The 12,505-nt window shown below is 42.4% G+C and overlaps 1 protein-coding gene across 6 annotated transcripts in view; it reads right to left on the bottom strand.

The window, feature by feature from the left end:
• Positions 1-12,505, bottom strand: part of Sox5 (SRY-box transcription factor 5) — a 982,978-nt gene that overhangs the window by 112,176 nt on the left and 858,297 nt on the right. The gene's annotated exons all lie outside the window — the stretch shown is intronic.

Below are 12,505 nucleotides of genomic sequence, written 5' to 3'. Positions count from 1 at the left end.
TTTGCTTCCTTGACAACACCAGATTTTTTCTCTAGGTGCCAGGAAATATGAATACTAAACCTACACACACATGCACATGCATGCACATAAGTGCACATGTATACTCACTCACACACACACATACACATGCACACTAAGGTCCCTTCTTGGTGGCATTTTTTTGTCAAATGAGGGAACGATCATGCAAACACCGTAAATTGACCTAGTGGTGCTCCGAGCAAAGCAGAAGAAACTTCAAGGTAAGTGCTTAGCCTCAGAAGAGACTAGAGCTCAAAGAAGTTTGACTTGAGTGTTCCCAGACAGTGGCTGTTTTCACTAAGAGGTTACACTACACTTCCAGTGTCTACCTTCTATGTCTCTGTCTGCCAGAGTATACACAAGACTCCATCACTTCCTAGAGGCAGATTATAAAGGTCTTCTCAGATGTGCACTTAACACGCCTGTTCTTCTCTAGTTTCTAGGTGGAGAGCTCCATGGGAATCTAAGACACAGTGAGGGTTACAAGGACACTGTAGAATGGGGGGTTGAGAAGGAAGTTGTTGCTTTTGATCCATCTCAAAGGCTGTTGAGAGAATCAGCAATCAGCATCATCTGCCTATGAGGTCCTGCCATTCACTAGGTGGTGCACACACAGCTCAAACTCCTGTTTGTTACTCCCTACACAGGCACATCCTGATCTATACATCCAGTGCAAGAAGGGAAGACTGAGCTGTGTGCCCAAAGAGTAGGTAGAACTCAAGGCTCACAGACCTTTACATTTTACTATGCTGGCAATGGTAAGTTGGTGGCCGACACAGAGCAGGGTAGTGACACAGCCCCATTTGTGTTTCTGATAGATCAATTCTGTGGCTAGAGAGAGATCGATTGGAAGAGGGAGAGGCGAGACAAAGAGACAAGTTAAACCCATAGCAGTAAATCCACTGGGAAATGATAATGGCCTGAGCTAATCCGGATGGAACAGGAGAGGAAGAGGCAGCTCCTGCAGAGAGCTTAGGCACCAATTAGTCGGCAGAAAAGAGCCATAAGAAAAGAGAGGCCAGAAACATAGGTGAGCTTTCCGTTTTACTTTCGTGTATCCTTCAGGAAATAAATCTCATTTTCCTCCAAACTCACTACTCCACCACTGGTTTTAAGTGTGAGTAGCTAGTATTTATTGAGTTTTAGGTTAAATTTAGGCCATTTTAATATATACAACTATGTGTGTAAACACTGAAACATTAAAAGTATAATCCTGGCTTGCCTGATACTTTTCCCTTATAAAACTGCCACAGGTGAGCATGGAAAGGAAAACACATAAAAATTACATGTTTAGCTGGATTGTATACCCGGAATCGTAGCAGCCGGCAGCATGCACAGCAAAACCACCTCCAAACAGGCAGCATCCAATGGACCTGTATGGCGAAGTCAGACTTCCGTTTCAAATGTGATCTGAAGCACAGCCAAAAGTTTGTGTGTTGAAACTGAATCTTCACTGTGAAGTACTAAGGATTTGGAAACGTAGTCTGACAGTGGGGGTTATCTCTTAAGGTTTAGTTCATTTTTATGTGAATGGATGTGCATTGTGTGTGTTTATTGCAGGCATGTAGGGTACATAAGGAGGTCAGAAGAGGTTGAATCCACTGAAGCTGGAGTGACAGGTGTTTATGGATGCCAGAAACTGAACTCAGGTCCTACTCAGTCCTCTGAAGGACCAACAAGCATATTTACAGCTTAGTCATATCTCCAGCCCTGTAACAGTGGTGTTTAAACAGAGTTGGAGGCTTCATGATTGAATGCTGGGGAATTTAGGAGCCAGGAACCGTGTTCATCATGACTCTTGATATAATGTTATGTACCACATTCCACCTGCAGGTAAGAGGACGATCTTCAGATTAGGACCTTTGACCTCAGAACCATAGGAGAACTTTGTTCTCCATGACTTCTTAGTCTGCGATGCTGCAACTGAATTAGTAACTGAATTAATCATAGTAGCAATAAGCAGAAGGAGGATTTTATATTAGTTAGGAATACTTGGGAAAGAGACCACAATTTTCTTATTAAATATTGCATTTTAGCTCCTAACACAAAGCATATAGCCCATAAATATATATTATATCATATATCTATACATATATATTATAAATAAATAATTATTGAGTGCCATAACAAGGGTCAATGAAAACTCAGTGGAGAATGTATTTCCTTGGTAAGTCACATCTGGAAGACAAGCTGAGAGACTCTTGTAGTTTTATCAGGGTGTGAATGGGTGGATGAGTAAACGGATGGGTGGGTAGAGGGATGGATAGATGGATGGATGGATGGATGGATGGATGAATGGATGGATGGGTAGATGAATAAGTGAATAAGGTAGATAGATTGTTGGGCTAGGGGACAAATTGATGAATGGGTGTGTGGGAAGACAGAGGAGTGTATGAATAAGTGGATGTATGGTAGTTCCGTGGATGCCTTATATGACTTCAACCCCATGTTTTAGCTCTTTAATTATTTGACATTTTCTTTATATTAAGCTGTAAAATACTTTTTTGAATAAGACTCAGGTTTTAAAATGTCTCACATGTCTTGTTATTTCTTATAGTTGCCCATTGTCATATCTACAGGTCAGGTATACCATATTCTATCTCTTGCTTCCTGTGGAATAATGTGCCTCAACCCGATCAACTGTTTAATTGTCATCCCTAAAGATTGGACCTGAGCTCCCCACACTAAGATCCATTCCTGGGTACGCTTTCACTCGTTGATTTGGATAAAATCCCCTTTCAAACCTTCCTTTCAAATGTTAGGCATATTTATAGCATATCCCTATTATTTACATCATCAGCATCATCATAGTTAACCCCCTATGCCAAATGATCAGAAGCGAGGTGCCTAGGAAACAAGACAGTCTTCTTTTCTGCCCGGTCTTACCTTCCCCACCCCATCTCTGCCTTGCTCAGGCTGGCTTAAAGATCTTCAGCCATCAACTTCTTCAGTCTCCTAAGTGCTAGGCTTATAGGGGCAAGGCCTGTTCATGCCTAACTAACCTTCACTTGTTATAGTTCTGGGGGCTGGGAACCCTGAAAGCCAGGGGTTGACAAGCTTCATGTCTAATGACAGACTGTTTCTCGCTTCATAGATGCACGCAGAAGCCATCCCACGGAAGGGACAAAGCCGCGTTCCTGACCCTTATCCCTAAGGGTCACTCTCGCGACCTAATCATTGTTCTGAATGTTCCATTTCCTAAAAGAATCACCCCGAGGACTGGGATTACAGCATGTGAGCTCGGGGTGGACACCGACAGTCAGACTAGAATAATTCAATTCTTCTCAGTCAGATGATGAGCACACCGAAAGCAGGGATGGTGCTTTACACCCCTCTTAATATCCACTTCTTGTCACAGCACCTGACTCATTTATCACTTTTTATAATGAATGAGTGAATGAATGAATGGATGGATAGATAATTTATTTAATTATGAAGCTAACCAAGTGTCTAGAACTAGAGACGGTCACTTGGTGAATCCAAAGTTCAGGGTTTAATGGGAAAAAAAAACGTATTAGAAGCAAATAATTCTCCAAATAAGTAATAGTTTTTTTTAATGCAGTGTTTAATTCAAACAAACACAGTGTTTGGCTTTCTGTAATAAAAGGACAGACAGTGGCATGGTAGTGGCCTTGGACATTGGGTCATATAGAGAAGGTAAGAAATGAGGGCTTGGGTACAGCCCAGGCCTGAAGTGTTTACCTAGGACACAAGATACTCTGGGCTTAATTAGCCACACCATGATACATTCTAAAAGAAAGAAATGAATAATTGAATCTGGCTTATTTGGGGGGAACAATTATTTTTTCTGCTCCATAACCTGTCTTTTATTTTTTTATTTTAAAAGCAATTCATATTTCATTAGACAGATATAGAAGTAAATCATATTTAGGTCAGTGAGATGACTCAGAGGCTAGAGGGGCTTGCCACAAAGTCTGACAACTTTAGTTTGATCCCTGCATGAGGAGAGAATCAACTCCTGTGGGTAGTCTTCTGACTTCTCTATTCTGGCTCTTCTCATGCATGCATGCATACATGCACACACACACACATACACACACACACCTTTTAAGTGAATAGTATGTTTTTCCAAAGTGCTACATTATCTCTTCTCATGGCTAAGTTGTAATCAGCATCTTATTAAAGTGTCTGAGTATAGCTGAAGCCACACTGGATAAATATTTCATATGCAGATACCATAAATGACCCTTCATCCCTGTGATAGTATTATGACAGTTTATTCCATAATCCAAGAATGCTGAGGTGTGACTCTCCACACTAGTAAGAACACCTATCCGTTCATCCTCGCTCTATCTAGTTCATCTTTAATACTTGCTTATAAGAATTATTTTTATTTTAGTTTTGCATGTTCAGATGGAGTGCCCATGAAGTGCAGATGGTGGGGTTGGAACTCCTGGAACCTGAGTTACAAATCGTCAAGGGCCTTCATGGGGGTGCTGAGAAGCAAACCCGGGTCCTGTGCAAAAGCAGCCAGTGCTCCTAACTGCTGGGCCATCTCTGCAGCCCCAGAGCACTGAGATAAACAGCAACTACCCTCAAACAGCTTGCTGGGCCCAGAAACAGAGAAGTAGAAGGCTTTTCTCAGTGAAGAAAGCAGATCAGTCTTCTAAAAATCGCTCCAATAGCATCATATAATTTCACGTGAAAACTGTTAGGAGACATGATAATATTTTGTATTAACTTCCCCTGAATGGTACGGAATGAATGCAAATATTCTTAGTGAATTTTATTAGAGAAAGTAAAATACATTAGGTCTCGTTTAACGCCACAGATATTTTAAAAGGAGACATTCTGAGATAATGGTTAGCTCTTAACTGCTTGGTCACAGGCTAACACTTTTTCACTAGGAGGTTTTCTTTTAATAAAATATAGTTTTATGACTTTTTAATGTAGCGTGGCAAATGAAAACTTTATCCTATTTAATAGTTACCTTGATGGCTAGTTTAGAAAGAGATTAATTTATGAGCCCTTTAGGGACTACCTCTTAGAACAGACAGACATGTCTGCATATAAATGACAAAGCACTGGGTGCCTGAAAATCCTAGATGAGGAATCTAGGAACTTGGGTGTCTCTGAAAGTCAACAATGAATCAAAAGAGAGGCTCCTCTTGCTTCCGTGGTCCAGCATGTGACAGAGGCGTCGCTTCAGCAATGGTGCAGTAACTCCCGTTAAGCTGCTCAAAGCACCCCACTCATTAACTAATTGCTTTCCCATCCAGACCTATATCACAATATACACCGACATCCTCGCTCTGTGTCTTATGGGAAATCAAATGGTTCGGAGAAAATGGATCTAGTATGATTATAATATTAAGAGGTAGCAATTTGGAAGAAAGGAATTCTTTTAAGTCAATTAAGACAAAAATCAAATGCTTTTTCTCTCTTATCCCAGACTTGCCCTTAAGGTTTAGCAGCTAATTAAATTGTTTACATTTTTCATTGTCATTTTGTTGGTCTGTCAGGACAGTCATCTCATTTCCTGGTTTGTGCCTAAAGTCTGTGATCTTCAGGTGTCATGGCTTGCATGGAAATGTCCCCCAGAGGTTCATGTGGTCTACTGGCCTCCAGTCTGGAAGGCTTGAACCTTCAGGAGGCAGTATCATTGGAAGAAGCTGGTCCCTCTGCCTCCAGACAGCTAAAACAAGGGGAGAGCCTGTGGTAGTTTGAATGTATTTGGCCCCAATAAGATCATAGGGTGCGGCACTCTTGGGGGTATGACCGGATTGGAGGAAGTGTGGTCTTATTTGAGGAGGCTGGATGACACAAGCCTTTAATCCAGTCCTTGAGGCTTTAATCTGAGCCACACTTTCTGGAGGAAGTGTGTCACTGTGGGGGCCGGTTTTGAGGTTTCATATGCTCAGGATACCACCCAGTGTATCAGTTAACTTCCTGTTGCCTGCAAAATGTAGCACCCTTAGCTCCAGCACCTGCACGTGCCGATGCTCCCCATCATGATAATGGACTGAACCCCAGAAACTGTAAGCGAACCACCAGAACGAAATATTTTCTCTATAAGAATTGCCGTGGTCATGGTGTCTTTTCTCAGTAATAAAAACCCTAAGTGAGTGCCCATCTCAGGCTTCCAGCATGGCCCCTCCCACCAGGACGGACTGCCTTCCTTCTTCAACTGGAGGCACAGGAAACTCTCCCTCTTTCAGATTACTTCATGGTAGATCCTGGTCAGCCATGAGAAATGTAACCAAGGCAGCCGGGAGGAAAGGAGCCAGGGGGAACTACATTTGGGATGCCTCCTACCCTGCAAGACTCTAGATGACAAATGTCAGACACCTGGGAGTGATGGACTAGACTCTTCCACTCTAGAAGGAAGCACCTAAGTGCCCTCAGCAGTCTAGCATGGATGGATTCGCTTAGGTTGTGACCCAGAAGGAGTGGAAGGATTTTAATTCTGATGGTCTTTGTTTTGAAACTTGAATCACCCACTCAATATCCAGACGTAAGGTGTTACAGTGTCAATGATTTGTCTTCTTTAGAAATAGCTTTAATATGTCCATTAAAGACTCTCAATTACATATAAAGTAGAGAGGACAGACTTTCCTATGACTGCCTGAATGCTAGAAGAGTGGGGGCACACAAGGAAAATAGACACCCTTAGACACCGAGGAAAGGTAATGTCGTAAGCACATAGATCCTGCACACACCAACAGAAACGATAAGAAAAGCACAGCCCACGTTTGTAAGTGTCTCTCCTTCTTCCAGGACCAGAATCACACCTAGCAGTGGCCTCCCTCAAGGCGGGAGGAGAATCGAGACAGAATGCTGATGGAAATGTTCTGTTCATTTGACATCCACCTCTTTCTAAACTTAAATTTATATCTATTTACGCATCTGTGTGAGCGTATGACACACGCATGTGGGTGCCCACAAAGGGCAAAAGAAGGTGTCAGATCATCTAGAGATGAAGTTACAAGTGGTTGTGAGTCACCCGACACGGGAGCGGGGAATCTCCTCAGGGCCTGTGGAAGAGCCACAAGTGCTTTGAACCTCTGAGCTATCTCTCCAGCCCCATGATTTGGTACCCCCACACACCCTTAACTTTGTTTTATTACTACCAAGTTTTGGATGTTTTCTGTTACCGCTGTTTGTCATGTGTCTGTTTCCACTTGTCTGTTTATTAGGCTCATATTGAAACAGTTACGTGCTTCTTCCTTTTTTTTTTTTTTTCTGGAAACTGTATTTAGTCACTCTTGCCTCTGTGAAACCAGAGGTACAGTCGCAAACTCTTTTTACATTTTAGCACTTCGACTAATTTTTCAGAAATGTGCTAAATAAAATAGCAATATAGTGATTGAAATTCTTAATTGCCTTATAGATTAGCTTAAATAAATGGAAGTTGATAAACTGTGCTTAATAAACTTAAAATGCACCGTATTGGATCCTCATCAGTTTTCTGAAGAGTGCTTCCTCTTCCTAAGAAAGGAAACGCTCAGTTAATTAGTTCCTCATACACCACAATAAAATTAATGTTGAGGAATTAAATACCACCAACTTCCCCAGGCAAACTTGTTGACATATTCCTGTTTCTAGTTAATGCCACATGTTTCCTTGCTCGATGGGAGACTGTGTGGGTTCCATTGTGTCTCTCTGGTGCACAGGGTCCATGAACTGGCATTTAGGAGACCACATGCTAATTTTTGATTTAACAGCATCCACCATGTCAGCTGACACACAGGTCACAGACAATCAGTGGCCAGGCAATCACCAAAGCACAAGCCAAAGCCCATCCATGTGATGCACATTTATTAAACCAATAGAAGAGGAAACCCAGGTCCTGATGATCAAAGAATGCGGGTTCTGTGTCCATCAGCAGAGGAAGGGAGTGCTAATCATAACTTACAGCTTCTGTATTGAGTTAAAATGATTGGGATTAATTTTCTTCCTAGACCCCTAATTCTCTCCCTTCTCCAAATTTTACAAGTTAAAGCTGTTGGGGAAGTTTGGCTTAGTTGCTGAGCTTGAAAGTGTTTATTTGGAAAGAATCATGTTGAGCCAGTCACGGCAGCATGTGTCTATAATAAGAGAGAGCCCACAATGTCAGGGAAGGCTTGTCCTGCAGACAGGAGCAAAAGCAGAGGGTGAGAGGGAGATACCACATTCATTCATACACAGGAAGTAGGGGGTTGGGGGTGGAGAGACAGAGAGAGAAAGAGAGAGAGAGAGGAGAAGTAGGAGGAGGAGGAGGAGGAAGAGGAGGAAGAGGAGGAAACAGGACACAGCTGCAAATTCTCAAAGCCCACCTGCAGTGATGTACTTCTTCCAGCAAGGATCCACCTCCTAAAGGTTACACTACTGTGTTAAACAGCGCCACCCACTGGAGACTAGGTGTTCAAACGTGTGAGCCTATGGGGGACGTTTCTTATTCAAACCACCACACTTGCTTGTAGAGGAACAAAGCAGTGGATTAGAACCTAATTCCACCTCCAAGCTGTGACACTCTAAGTACTTCTGATTTTGCTGTTGCCTGTTTGGGATTGGGCAAATCTTGTTTAAACAAATAGCAGAAAGCAATCATATATTAGGAAAAATCTGGTACAGATCTATGAATTGATTATCTTCATAGTGCACAGAGTTCTATAAGCTTTGTTGGAATATGTTTTGTTATCTTATATTCATGAAAGCTTTATGGTTTAAAAATAAGATGACACAATAAAGTTAAAACAATAGCCACCACCACAACCACGAGGTAACACTACACTGGGCAGAAATCTCTGGAACCTTCCTGAGTTAAGACACTTCCAATGGCATAGTCATTTTTAATGCCATCTTTATGAGAAAAGAAAAATCCAACCACTCACCCTTATTAAGTAGAAAAGTCCACACAACTTAAAGATGAAAATTCACAAAGCACCAAATAGATGCCTCTATATTTTCTTTGAATTGTTGAAATACCCAGCATGCCCCTGAGGGTTAACCAAGACCACCCTGAGGTCCTTGGCATGGTACGTTCTTATCCATTGAAATCATATGACACATTCAATTCACACCTAGGGTTAAGTGGTCAAGCCAGCTCTTTTCCAACTTATTTTTATATTATGCATAAAAAATTCTTTTATTGAATTTTGACTTTTCTTAAGATTTTATTATTTCCCTATAAAATGCCTTCCTGTCAAAATTTCCAAAGCTTATGACTGTTAGAGTTCTAGGATTGGAAATTTTGGGCACAAATAGAGAAATGAAGGGCAGAGGGCTGAAGCTCCCAGTAAGTGAGTCATCCATTTCTCCCAATTCTGTTTTTAAACTACATGCTGTAGAGGAACAGGGGGTCTCCTGCACATGAGCAGCTGGAAGCTGTGCACAGAGGGAAGGGAAGGGACTCAGAAACAGAGAAAGCAACAGGGCAAACCTCAAGATCAGATTTCTCCAGTGCCCCCCAAGTGGAAAGTGTTGGGTGCACACCAAAATACATGCACTCTACATTTTTTCCCTCCCTTTAAGGTAGGATTGGTTCTTAAGGTGAGCAACTGCCAGGGGGTGTGTCTTCCTCCCAACACAAAGCATTTCTGCTGGTGCCAAAGGTGCTTCAACTTTTCTTTGAAGATAGGTGCTTGGCAGAAGCCCTCCCAGATCATGGGTTGATTTTTTTTACTTAACAAGTTGGCATTCTACTTAGAAGAAGGAGTTCACACACTCTGGAGCCACTTGGAGGGATTGAACCAAATTATTTGTGTGCCCACTTGACTTATAATTATAATTCAGAAAGGACATCTTGGGCACCTTGCGTTCTAAACTTACTTAATGTGTTGTCATGATGTCATGATTGTTCTCTGTTTCCAATGAGTTAGTACTGACAGATATAAATTAGGTTTGGGATTTTAAGTTTTGTGTTATAAATTGACTTTTCACATTGCAGCCTGGTTAAGACTAACAAGCTTACAAAAGAACTGCTACTTGACTTTTCTCCCCCCTTAAGTGAATTGGGTAAAATGGAGCTGACCTTCCAAAACTGTGTTTTTATATGACTCTTTCAAACCCACGCCTCCTCCCTCTTGTAGGACGGCATTTGATTTACGAATTCATCATTATCAGTAGTGGAGTATGGAGACTCACACCCCTAACCCCAAGATGTTATCAGCTGAGGCAGGAAGACTGGGCTACAGGGTAAGGCTCTGCCTACAATCAACAACAACAATAATAAACAAAATGCCATTATTTTCACCTCCAAAGACTTTACAAGTATTTTCTCTAGGTCTAAGGAAGTAAGCAGGGAAATGTTTAACTAGGCATGGATTCATGAAGGTGTGTATTTTTGGGCGTGACTTTCTTAAGTCCCCAAAGTGAATATTATCAATACTCTCACGGTTGCGGGCCGACACAAGACTCGCAGGTGAAGAGTGGGGAAGCATACCCTTCTGTGCCTGCTTTCCGTGTCTCCCTGTGTCCAGATGTTTCAGCTACTCGGCTATGCTCTTATCAGTGTGATCTTCGTGACAATTATGTTTGTCTTCTCTAGGGAGGGGCACATTTTTGTCATTATTTTCAAAACAGGAACAAGATGTCTATGCTCCAGCTAGGAGCCTTGTCTGAAAACAGGGCTTGCTGACTTAGGCTGCACTGGCCAGGTTTCTCAGCTTGCGCTTACCGGGGACACAGGAAGTTCTACACTTCAGCTCTTGAGCAGATCTCAGCCCCAGGTCCCACGAGCTCTGAAATGCTTCTGCTTTTGGAGTCACATGCTATGTGGGCTGGCCAAGTTTGTCACCAAGAACTTCATCATCGCACTCAAAGCAACTGACACCATGTGAGGAGTCCCGCCGAAGATGGGACAGCAGACTTGACTTTACTCCCCATTTCCTTTCTTGCAGTGTGGTCGGTGGAGAGACAGCGTAGACTATTAATCACATCAGCCTAGCTCCTCGAGGCTTGCCCCAGGAACCCCGGGTGTCAACAAGAGTGGGCCACTTGCTTTCACAACCCACTTGGGCTAAGTTCTCGAGTCTGGCAAGGTGCCCAGCTGACGTTGGCCAGCAGCAGTAAACGCTTAGCTCTATTTTATTTCCAAGGTAACTGTAACAAGTGGAGTTGCTTATAACTTCAGCACCAAAGGCATGGTTAGCAAACAGTTAAAATACCGACCATTTTTACAAAGGGAAAACTTGGTTTGCTCTATGGCACACTGCGCTGGGCAAATTCAACCTGCCAGGTGTTCAGGGGAGTGGGGAGCTGTGTGCTCCTGACCTGCCTGGGGCTGTAGTTGCCCTACTATGCACTCTCAGTGCATCTTTCTCTTTTGCAAAGTTTTTGTTAACGAAGTTTGCTTCTATATTTGCTTAAAAATAATGTACTTTTCTTTTGGAAAAGAGAGCGATGCTATATGCATATTTTGCGATGCAGTCTGAAGCAATGGATGATTTTTAAAGTGACTTTTTCTTGTCTTAGTAAGCTAGGTTACAAAAACAATCAAACAAACAAAAACCAAAACCACATCTGCTACCCATGTGTCAAGTGAGGAGCAATTCTGTAGACCAACAGAAATAAAACCAAAGACCCTGGATGTTTTATAATGCAGAGCTTGGGGTAAAAACAGAATATAAAAGTCGATCCTGAGAGGAATCTGGTGATAGGGCTTTCTACAGCCTAAACCTGAGCTGTGGCATTTAGTTTAACAATCTCTGTACAATTTGACTAGAAATTAATTCAAATTTGCCTGTTAGATGATGTTTTGCACTTTTACACCTGTGATTTTAACATTTATTTCTAGTCCTTAAATCTTTATATCATCTTGAACAAATGATCACAGAGGGGTCAGGGGAAAGGGTTCCAAGCATAGATCCAGGAAATCACCCCTGACAAAAACTAGATCAGGTTCAAAACACCAGGAAAAGGGACCCATTCTGGTGCGAGGCCAACATCCAGAAAGAACGTGGACTAGTCTAAGAATGGGAAGAGGCTTGGAGGGGTTGCTGAGTGTTGGTTATATCCCTGCTGCTGGACAAAGTATACAACATGGAAGGGCAGAAGGGCGGGTCCCTGCCAACTATCTGATAGAGACAGGAGCGAGAGGCTGGCTTGTCGGAAGTTCACAGTCAGCAGTCGATGAGAAAATGGGAGCTGAGGTGGGGACCCTGGAGGGCCACCTCCTATGATTCACATTGTTCAGAAGGTCTCTGCACCTTACAGGTCCCACAGCTTCTCAAACACCAACACTACTGCAGAGGGACACACCGCACAAACACACAAGTCTGTGAGGACCATTCGACACCCCATCCTCTCCGGCTGTTACTATGTGGCAGACACATAGGTCCCACATTCTATGTGGATGTCAGAGTGAATTTATTGTACGATGAAAAACTATAGGAAAGCATTTCTTAAAATATGAACCCCCAAATTATATTCATATTTTAGCAATATACAGAGAATAGAAGGCATAAAAGCGAGGTGTAAAGAATGAATACTGGTTTTGGGAGCCCAGGAATGGGATGTGCACTTACAGATATGAAAAAAAACCCTT

This window comes from Myodes glareolus, chromosome 3 (genome assembly GCF_982192425.1).
Source record: "Myodes glareolus chromosome 3, mMyoGla1.1, whole genome shotgun sequence".
Taxonomy (NCBI): Eukaryota; Metazoa; Chordata; class Mammalia; order Rodentia; family Cricetidae; genus Myodes; species Myodes glareolus.
This window is presented reverse-complemented; position numbering and strand designations above follow the sequence as displayed.